Raw genomic sequence first — 12,146 nt, 5'->3', positions numbered from 1 at the left:
AATTTCTCGTTTCTTCTTTCTTCCTTTCTTTCTTTTTTCTTTTCTTTCATTTTCTTTCTTTTTTTAAAACCATAATTAATATAATTCATGTGATATTTAAAAACTACTGCTTTTAGACCTTTTAGACCGTTACTCAACTAACAGTACAGGAATAATCTTCCCTGTTGCATTCACTTTTGGTGAAAGTTTAACTATTATTAATTAGCCTAATTCTGATATCTCAAGTGAGAAATGAACAAAATTATCTGACATAAATATATATCTTCCTCACAGTTTTCATATCACTTTTACCTCACAGAACTGTAAAATGTCATAGTTATTACTGCAAATAGGTTTCTTATAGACCTACATGTAAGATTTATACTGTAAATAGAAGAATTGTAATTCTGACAGCGTGAGCATTCAATGACCATCAATTGACATCCTCTCCTTCACTTAGCAAAAGTGTCAAATGTCCTAATAATAATAATTTTAAATGTTTACAGGCGTCTATAGAGTTTATAGGTTTATTCAGTTCAGGAATTTGCAAATGATAACGATGTATGAATATGATGTAATGATGTAACAAATTTAACATGTGATGTTTGTTATAATTTTGTACTTCAAATGGTGTAATAAGCTGTAATTACAATTTGCATTTATATACTTGACAACTGTAAAACTTATAGGAGATAATCTCCATATTGTAAGTCAAAACAGGCAAAATAAATAAATAAATAAATAAATAAATAAATAAATAAATTTTCACAAGACATTCCACAATGGTATGTGTTATGTTTGACAACGTCACTGGCAAAAGAGATTTGTATCACCAAAACTCTCTGCCTGGTTTTACTCGTACCCCCTCCCCCCACCCCAAATAAAAACGAAATTAAGCTTGGAGCGGGCTTTCAAGAATGGCTACGGAGATTTTGCGAATACTATTACAATCTTCGCTGTTTCTCCTCTATAGTATACAAACTATATTAATGTACTGTAAATTCTACTACATGCTTACCTGGTGAAACGAGGAATTGCACTTACGGTTCTAAGACGGCGTGGTATCATTAAATTCATTTAATAACCGTTTCTGCCATCAGTATATAAGTTGGCTTTGATTAATTATTACTATATGACTATACTGTATCGCGATTATTATTTATTATTCCAATAGTCCTAGTAATGGTGACTAGGATAAAGTCATATAACATCTTTATTTTAATATTTTGTATATTTATTTTCAATATTACTACTAGAATTTTTTTTCTGTAAGTATTGGAAGTAAAGGCAAAGATACATTTTTAACAACCAGTTCCGGGAATGTGAAACATTCTAACAACCGGTTCAGGTGACACGCTATCACACCAGAAAAATCCCCATTTTAAAAAAAATATTTCATCTAGTTTCTTAGAAATGCTCCAGATATCAAAGAAATAAAATGTTCCTCCATATAATGGAATACATGTCCTCAGTTATCAGTGATGAGAAATACTACCGCAACCTTTCATAAGTTTGTAATATTTCATTTTATGAAGTAGAGATACTGCGAAAAAGTAGTCATAGTTGCGAATGTTGCGATACATAATGTGGTTAATGAGATAGGCCAATATTTTGAGTAACTCTAAAACTAATTTTTTATCTATAATAATGTTCAAAGATAAAATATCCATCAGCCCGTAGATCACATCAAGCTGAACAAAATAAGAGTGTAAATTCTCATGCGTAGTTTTCGAGGAAAACGAATTTGAGGGCACTGGAAAGTAGGCATCTTGCTGGTTGCCAATAATAATTGATATTATTCTCTGGAACAAATTGTTTACTTATTTATGTATTATCTCTCTGTATAATTACACATTATTTTTCTTCTAACTATAGGACATTTGCTCCTAACAGCGATACCCATGTTCCTAACAGTAACGCACATAGCTTACTACTTGTAAGGACCGGCAGTGGCTCAGTTGTAGAGCGCTCATTTCTGGTGCACAGGGTCCCTGGTTCGATCTTAGTCCCCGTCAAGTCAGCTTTGTGGTGGACAAACACCATATGCATGGGTTTTCTCATGGTTCCTCTCACTTTCTTCATTCCTAATATGTCAGCATTATCATCACCATCTTCCTTAGCCTCAGATCATACACCTGGGACGTTAAAAAAGAAAACTTCTAAATACTTCAAAAATACGAAGTTGTTTTTCTTTGATTCACTCTAGTTGCAGTTAATGGCAACAGTTTTGAAAAGAAGGCAGGTAATTAATTTATTTTGAATAACGAGCACATTGTACTAATTAATATCTACTTTACGTGACCTATTAACACTAATCCTCAAGAATTCACAATTAAACATAACACTGCCTACTTTACTTGTAGTTTACATAAGTAAAATGATATATGGATATCAATATAAGGAATGCAATCTTGTGAAAGACTGTGAACAAAATTTTCAACGTAAAATATGGTTATTCTCAATCAAGACATGTACTAAAGCTACACTGAGACGAGACCAGCATGATCTATCTATCTTAAGTCAGCAAGTTACTTCACCTTCTTTTTCTTCTTTTCGTGGGAGACCTGTCTAGGAGACTGAAAGAGAACAGGACAGACACATTGAAGGCGAAAAACGTCTATATGTGTGTGCATGAGTTTATGTGTGTGTGTAATGTGTACAAGTGCAGAAGTAGTGGTATTCGTAGGTGAGATGCAGAGAGCGGGGAGTATATTGAGAACAGGGTGAACAAACAGGGTGTTGGTGATGAGTCGTTTCAAAGTGGATAGAGAGGAAACGGGGGAGGGAAAGCAAAGGTTGTTGAGCCGGGTTCGATTCAAGAGAGAACTAGCCTTGGATTTTTCTTTACTTCTTTTTGTACACAAGAAGATGAAGAACTCCCTCACAATCGAATCCTACAACCACCACCTAGCCTTGAGGCCTTCCTTTGGTGCCTTTGCAGACTGCTTGTTCTTAGTCTGGAAGTGACTTCAGCCGTGCGAAGGTCATACATTTAGATTGGGAGAAGAGGAAAACCTAACTGAATGTAGTCCGTCGCCTTCGATAGAACTAAAGGATGTGTGTGGATATGTGTGTGTGTGAGTGTGTGTGCTTGTTTTGTGTCGTAACCTAGCAACCGAGTTTCGGAAGCTGTGAGATGCAAGAACAATGTGTCTTAGGAAAAGTGCGATGTTAGTGCTTCTCTTAGAAATATATATGTAATAAACAGTTAGAAATAAATGTGCAACTATGTGTATACACACACAGGTATGTGTGTGTGTATGCGGATAATAATAAAAGAGAAAAATATATAACGAAGAAACAAAGAAAATGTTTTCATTAAAGTGTCAACCAGCAACTTGGAGCAGTAACTCTTTAGAAGACAGCGTTCTCTTTGTTACCTTAGAAACGACCGCGCTCAGAATAGCGTTTGTGTTTTGTTAACGTGATTATTCCCACTTTCCCCTTCCCCGCTTCTTCCTATCAACCTGATGCAGAAGGGAGAGGATGGACCCTCCTCCTTTGTCTTAACACCTGTTGAACATGAAGGAAAACAGAAAGAGAGGAAGTTATATTTACGGATCATATATGCATACTTATCAATATCCACCTTGAAAATTCTTTGAAACATCACCTACTACCACGTGCTCAAGTGTTGACGATGAAATTTGGATCTTTCAAAATCACATCCAATATCTGAAACATAAAATAAAGTTTGTCTTCATATTTATTTTCCTACTTGATCATGATTATTAATGCATGTATCTAAAATATCAAGATAGTGTTAAGCTTATACCCCCTCCTGTTTTATCTTCTCTTTACTCCGTAATATGATTATCATCATCTGAAAGTATAGCATAGTATAATATAATATTGATTTATATCATTCTATCTACAAGGACTTGAATTATATATTTTTTGTTGCTTACTAATAAATGATATTTTTGAGAAACCCAAATCCTCCTTATCGAATATTTGAGTGTTTGAAAAGTAAGTTATTTACTTTTTTAAAAAAAATAAAAATAAAAAGGTATTCTGTGTTTTGCACAATGGATACGAGTACCAAACAAGAATTAAAAGTAGCTCTGGAGGAATTGAAGTTTCTTCAATCTTCTCCAGCTTTTGTGTTGCCAAGAGTTGAAATGCAAACCCCAAATCAAGTTTCAACTTCTACAACATCTCGATCCGTGTGTGATGGAATTCCGTCTTTTCAAACAAATGTTCGAAGTCGTGAACCATCGTCTTCCGGTACTAATAGTGCATCGTTTCGAAAAAGACATCGTGGTGGTGTGGGCAGTTCTAGCTGGAGTACAAATATTGGAAGTGTGTTACCAGGCCTTTTATCAACAACTACATCATCAACAACATCCACTACATCATCATCTTTGCTATCAGCATTAAATCTAACATCGTATGGAGCTCGACGTGTGACTGGAAGTGGAGCTGTGATTGGACTGTCTTCACACGCAACAGGTAAGTTCTGGAACAAGCTCAATTTAAGCATCATTTAGTTTAGGGTTGTGGGTGTGTTAATCTAAATTTGATCTGAAAAGAGGAATATTCACTAGTCCTCTGTCAGTAGTGACTAGTGTTCAACTCACCAATTAATAGGTTACAGACCATCTAAGAAAACACATTCTTCACACATATATTCAGAATGATTTGGAAGCACATTGGAATGTATTCAGCCATATTCTGTATTTCATATAAGGAAGACAGGTTTTGTAAATATACAATTGTATGTTTCTAGCCAACCTCGTATTTTCTTATATTTTAAAATCATTTCAGAATTGGAAGAAAGAATATCATAATTTTGACACGTTGTTTTGTAGTAATTACAACACTGCTTTATACATGAAATAAGATATAATTCCCTTGTGACTATATGGTTAACATGCACACCTTCGGCGCGGGAGATTGGGTGGAAGTTCTTGTAGTTCAGATCCCATGTTAAGCTACAGGTCCATGTTTCGTATAACATCGGTACTGAACAGGGTCCTCAATTCCAAATCAATCAACCAATGAAATAAAATAGCCAAAATTATGGAGGAGGTCTTCATTATTAGTGTCTTTATGATCTAATTCTATTACGTAACAACTGGTATTATTAATCTACTTTAAAGGAAATCTGGAAAATAATTGTTTTTGTTAAGTATTTCGTAAGGCCTGGCAAAAGTTACATTGAACACTATAATACAGAAGTTCTAATAGATTTTTTTTTTCAATTTTTTGAAAAATATTACGATGTGGAGGCAATATACTGAAGAAGATACTGTAATGATTTCCAAAATCAAGACAAATAAATGTTGATGTAAGATTAATTAGATGGTCAAAATAGAAGTAGTTTTTCTATGGAACAATCTTTCAGAATGATTTTTTAAAAAATCTTCTCTTACATAAATGAGGAAAGTTTTTCTTTGTAGAGGTATGCTTATATTGAAAGAAACTTCTGAGGAAACCTCTTTCAGAGGTCAATGTAAATTTCCTCAATGATGCTTTATCTTGAAATCAGTACATCAGCATTACGATAACAGCGTGAATCGGAGGGGCAATACTTTATGATCTAAGTAGAGTTTAAATATATATATATATATACCGATACCTCAGAAGCCTCAAATGTCACACCTGTACAATAAATATCGAAATCATATAATCAACTTAAAGAAGTGATCATCATGATCTACGATGTTAATAACAACTGTCCACACTTGGGATCTGAAATCAGAAAAATCGAACTGAGCATGTGGAAAAAGCAATGAGGTATTTCCTTATATATATATTAAACCCCAAATAATGAATTATCCATCCTTGGTAGTGGCATTGGTAAAAATATTTCTTGAAATTAGAGTATAGAATTATAATTGAATTCAGAAAGTAACTGACATAGGTTGTCAACATCTCTAAGATAGAGTGAAATGACTGGTGAAAACTTTTGCAATCACCGATTTAATTATTTTTTTAAATAGCAGAAAGTAAGTCATAATGAAGTTGATGTTGAAGGAACCTGAAAACTACTCGTTCTACAGGATATCAGAATATTTGTCTGTTTGAAGGTGGACAGTATCGTGTCCGTAGGCTTTCCAGAGTTTATTCCGTTTCCTTCTACACCCGCATTTCACCAATTCCTTTCATAATCATTCACTTTCATTAATCACCCATCTTCTTTTAATAGCATAATCATGAATCATAAAACTGAAAGTAGTTTTTTTACTGTCTGCTTGAACTCAAATATGATGTACTATTCTTAATTCCATAATGTCGTGATGATACTACTTTTCGGAATCCCATTTCAGACAACGCTGAGCTCCTACTTGTCAACGATAATCAAGTTTATCAATAACATTTGCGTATCGATATCATTTGTATATTCTGTCTAATCTTAACCTATCTAACCTATACCAAGTCAGTAAAATGAATTACATATATTTATTGAACATTATATTCATCCAGTGCTAATGCTTAGCTTATTACCGAACAACATAATTAAAATTAATTAGAATAACTAAGGAACATGGAACTAAGGAACTAATTAAAGATGGCTGAATGGCTGAATTCGAATTTAGCGTGCCTTTAGCAGCGAAGCTATATGAGACGTGGATCTACAGTTTAACATACAATCCGAATCATATGAGCTCCCACGCCAAAGCCACACTAACTAAATAATCTACTGTTACTAACTACAAAAATTTTTGTAACTAACTTTCGTAAATCATTGTATTACGAAAAATTTCAGAAGTGTTGTACAATTACAATTACTATTTATAAAATCATTCTTCTACGAAGTATGGTAGAAAAGTAATGAAACGTATAAAATTCTTTATTCTAAAGTAAATCACAAAATTACTTTTAAAGTAAGATAGTTTCTTTGGGATGTTTTATAATCACGAAAACGTAATTCCCACTCTGTGTAGCAGTGTTGAGAAGTATGGTCCCCTTCAACTACTTCGTCATGTCTCAGATGTTGCATTCTTGTCATAATGATGACCTTTCAGGGAGAAATTAGATTTTCGGAGAAGGAATGAAAACAAGTAAGTAGGGTTATTACAATACTGAAATACTCATCTTGGCCAAAAGTTTAGGGATAGATAATTCAGTATAACAGTACATTGTTGAAGCACACAACTCTCTGCAATGATTAACAGACTATACTGAGCCATTTTCTTAAACTTCCAAACAGCTAACTGTAGTATTGTTAATTGATAATTGAACACAGGATAATTACCACTTTTCCTATATTTACCTATGATTTGCAACAAAGATACTCTAGAAGATGATTTGTCTTCTTTGCTTTACCAGTCATCTTAGAAAGCCTTCAACATATTTGAAAACACGTGAACTCGATCAGGCATGCTCTCCATATGCAAATGTCAACTTTTGGTATATTTGATTGGCTTGTAAAGTTTCATGATAAACTTGATCGCTTAACATTGTCCAAGATTTTGTTATTCCAGTTTTGCAGCGCAAACATACACCACAAATGACTGCAAAGAGGTCAGCGCTCACGTTATAAATTTCTACCGGAGATAAATGAAAGATGTAGCTTCCAACTTAATTATCTCCTGTTTCTATAATTTTGCCATATCTACAAAACAATGATTACTTTTGTGTCATATCTCGTATTTACTAGTGGCATATGATATCATAGTTTTAAATAGTATTAACTACGTTATTGAGTCCGACAAAGTTGGATTCCCGCTCCCGACAGACTGGAAATCAAGGGGATAGCAATAAATTCTCAATGTGATGCTCTACTTCTGAAGTGTATTGTTGTCATCGGCGTCATCTCGAAGGAATACTTTGAATCATTGATCCTTAAATATAGCATTTTAAAACTGAATAGCATCATATGACATATCTAACAAAACAGAAAAAGAAGGACCAGATTTTTATTTTTATTCTTGTTTTTCTACGACATATATGCGCTCGTTTTGCAGATTTTTCAATCAAATATTAGATAAACATATGACTACCATGGTTATATCCATAACAGAAATTAATCAAGATATCGGCAAGAATTTGTGGAATGTATTTCACTTCGATGCGAATATTCAAGGAGGGCCAATTCTTAAAAAAATATATGTGATGTCCTTCGGCTTTTTAAAATTATTTTTAGTACCGCTATTCAAAAAATCTTATAAACCATTAACTTTCCTTTATAAAAAATGAAGGATTTATAGTAGATCAGAATGGCGGATATATAGTATAAATGACAAACGTAGACCAAATTGATAGTACCAAAATTAAAATATTTAGAACATAATAAATTGTTTAAATTATCGACAACGATTTCCACAAGTTGCCTGATAGATGCCCGAACTCACGTGGTTGACACTAACGAGTTCGAAATGTATGCTCATTCGATCTCAATTTCACTAAGTGAGCATAACGTCCAAATGATGTGAGCATGGGGTCGAATGAACGTGATGTGAGTGTGAGGACAAATGAGCGTGATACTGTAATTGCGAGATCGAGTGAGCGTGATGTCGAAATTTTGTGAATGTTGTGAATGTCAGATCGAGTGAGGGTGATGTCGAAATGATGTTGCAAGTGTCAGATTGAGTGAGGGTCATGTCGAAATTATGATGTGAGTGTCAGGTCAAGTGAGGGTGATGTCGAAATAATGTGAGTGTAAATTATTTTCTTATAGAAATTTTTACAAAATACTTGTATAAAGTAGCGTGTTTCGCTGAAAATAATAATAATAATAATAATAATAATAATAATAATAATAATAATAATAATAATAATAATAATAATAATAATAATAATAATAATAATTATTATTATTATTATTATTATTATTATTATTATTATTATTATTTTAGAAGACACATTAGGGTTTATTAATTTACCCAAATACAAATTTGTGTATACATTTAGTACGTGTACAGTAACAATTTCAAATACTGCAACTGCTGGGGTATATTTTGGAGTTAGGGCTTATTCTTAGTGTAGGATAGAACTTATACGAGCAATCTGAAAAATTAATCTAGGGAATATTTTCTGTTAGGACTTAGTTTTAGGAAAACACGGTGATATTAGTAATATTTTAATCGGTCCATGCCAGCACTGAAGTAGTGTTTTATTTTTTTAAAATTAAAAGTAATAAGAGAACGGGGCCCTCAAAGACCGCGGGGTTCGCTGTTACCTTAAAACAGCCACGATCAATCAGAAGTGCCTACAAGGGAAAGGGAGACCACGAACCTGAGGAGATCATTGAATTTTAAGGAGATAAGAAAAAGTAGTTAAAACATTTAAACTAGATCGCAACTAAAAATTTAAACAAAAACAATAATAAATTTTAACAAAAGAATAACAAATATTGCTTCTTGGGAAAATATAATTTTGGAATAGTATGTCAAGGATCTTCATTGATTTGAGGCGATTTATTTTCGCTTTTCCCCTTTTGCAGACATTAGAGTGTGAGTGTGTATTATAGTAAATAAGATCTAAAACAACAGTAGCAAGGTAGAAGCGTAAGAATATATATATACACATCTTGTTGTGTAAAAGGGTTAAAATTCTTGAAACGAGTAGTAGCTGTATATATGTCAACTGGAAGCTGTTATTAAGTCAAGGTTACCTACCGCATTCCAGTGGCAGATGAAGAAGAAAGAAAAAGAAAGATATTTTTTTCTGCTCTTCAAATGGACATGAACAGAGATGAAAAAAAGGATGCAACTAGAAAACAGAAAAAAAATATAACGAGAAGTAATTTATGATGGAAGAGTGTTCTAAGCATTACTTGAACTTCGAATACTTGGGCAATAAGGTTTTGCACAATTATTGGTTACTATTGTGTTTCAATTGACAAAATTATTCAAACTATGGTTTTAAAAAATGAAATTAAATCTTTAAGTTTTACTCCCACGGTTATGTTTTTGCGCTGAAGGAGATGGTGATGATAAGAAATGAATGAAACAGTGGAATGAAGAAAGTGAGGGGAAACAGGAGAACCCCGAGTAAACCCACACACGCCGTGTTTGTCCACCACAAAGCCCACTTGGCGCGAGCTGGAATCGAACCAGGGATCCCACACATCACAGGTGAAAGCTCTACCACTGAGCCACCTCGGCCCCATGACTAAGGTAATTGTGGATAAGATTAAAATATTTGAGCGACATTCCTAACATAATACAAATTTGACACTTGTTGGTGGAAGTAATAAACAGGGAATAGCTTCTTCAAACCAAATTGTATTGACCTCATGGAAAGTGTACAGAGTAAAGAGAACCAGACAAAGCAAAATCACTAAAAAAAAAATACCGTTCGCATCCACAACAGCTTCAAGGCGGCTCCGAAATCTGGAGCAGACAGCCTTCACGGTATCCCGAGGGAGAGCTGCAAATGTCTCCAGAATCCGGTCGATCAGCTGGGTCTTCGTGATGCAGGCAGTGCGGTTGGTTAGTTGCTCTACCACGCCCCACACATAATAATCCATAGGATTGCAATCAGGCAAGTTTGGGGGCCAGATGTCGGGACCGGCGAAGTCGTAAAAATTGTCCGACAACCACTTCAGGGTCTTCCCAGCAGTATGGCAGGGAGCAGAGTCTTGCTCTCAAGGTCCTTGTTCAAAGCCACCTGCATGGGTGACGGGGCAACACCCATTTTTTCGCGCTAGAGCCCGAATTACCTTACCTGGATCCTCCTTCATATTTTCCTGCAATTGATGCATGAATTCCTGTGTGCGGCTTCGTAGTCCCCATTGAACTTCTGAGTTTCACTTCGTATCGCTTTCACAGTGTTTAAGGAGCACTGAGCGGCTGTCGTGATTGCAGAATTTGGTGTCCGGCGCGAATCATCATGATGCACGTAGCTCTTTTCCAATATTCTGGTGGCTTCCACTGGTTCATTGCAACTTCACAGCTGTATCTGAAACTAAAAAGAAGAAATATGTGAGAACGCAAACAACACCCTGAACGCATATTTGTATGGAGTCAAACCAACTGTCAAATTTATCCAGAATACCCTATATATATTCCCTATATATATACCCTTTCACAATCAATACGAAGAGCTATTATTGAATTTTCTTACATCTTGTTTCTTCTACGCTATTGGCCAGTTCTGGATCTAAATTCGATTATAAGTACTCTCTAATTAGAAGTCTGTGTACATATAAAATATAGTATCTGCGTCCTCAGCATCTCTATCCGCTTCCATACCGGAGTCCGCAACAACTCTATCCGCATCTGCAAATAATGAGGTAATAAATGCATACAAATTATTTGTTCTACAAGAAGAATTATGATTTCAAAAATAGTTTCTAACATAATAACTTAGTGAATCCTATGATGTGATATTGATAAAAATCAATCTGAACTTTAAATTATATCTGTTACTATTGTAAGGCAATTACGATAAACAGAATGGAATAAAATTTATGCAGAAACATATTATGAACTTAATGGAAAACTCACCCATTTACTCAAAGACTCCTCAGGAGCAAATTTATGACAAAAAAAAAATAGTGAACTTGGTAACCGTACCGTATCTAAATTATTTGCAGAGTAAATGACATTTTAGAAAAATCTCTAATTTCATTACTTACAAGATAGTAGTGTCTTTGGTTTAAAAATAGAGAAACAATATTCTTCAGAGAATAAGCCATCCCAAATAAATTTATATAAAATTAGATTCATTATCACTTCGTATTTATTATAAGGTTTTGAGTAGAGATGTAAAGATTCGAAAAGAAAAAAGCTTTAGAAACCGAAATTTCCGCACAACTTTTTTTTTTTTTTTTTTTTTTTTTGCCTGGGAATTGTTTTTAATATTTCAATTTTACTGGAGAAATAATATTATGTTATACCTTTCTTTTCTGATGTGTAACACGAAAAAAACATTTAATCACTGCATTTTGAAGAAAAAATCCTTATAAAATTCAAAAATCAAAGAAAAACCAGCTATTTGAAAGGAAAGAATAAGTGCAAATCTGTGGACTCAGTAAGTTTTCTAGTTCTAACGATTATTTGTAGAGCTATCACATTAACATTCAACAAAAAGTAAAATGTATTAGTAAGAATGTTCAAATAGTGTTTGCAATAACTATTCTGAAAGTATAGTAGATTTCGTGGAACAATGTTACCATTTATGAATAAACTAAAACTTCATTATAACTAGATATAGCATTTAGTAATGTCGTTAAAATTTATAAAGGAGAAAGTTTAAAACATTATTCACAAGTT

Source organism: Thermobia domestica, chromosome 11 (assembly GCF_964235325.1).
Source record: "Thermobia domestica chromosome 11, izTheDome1.hap1.1, whole genome shotgun sequence".
NCBI classification, from domain to species: Eukaryota; Metazoa; Arthropoda; class Insecta; order Zygentoma; family Lepismatidae; genus Thermobia; species Thermobia domestica.
Note: the sequence above shows the minus strand (reverse complement) of the source record.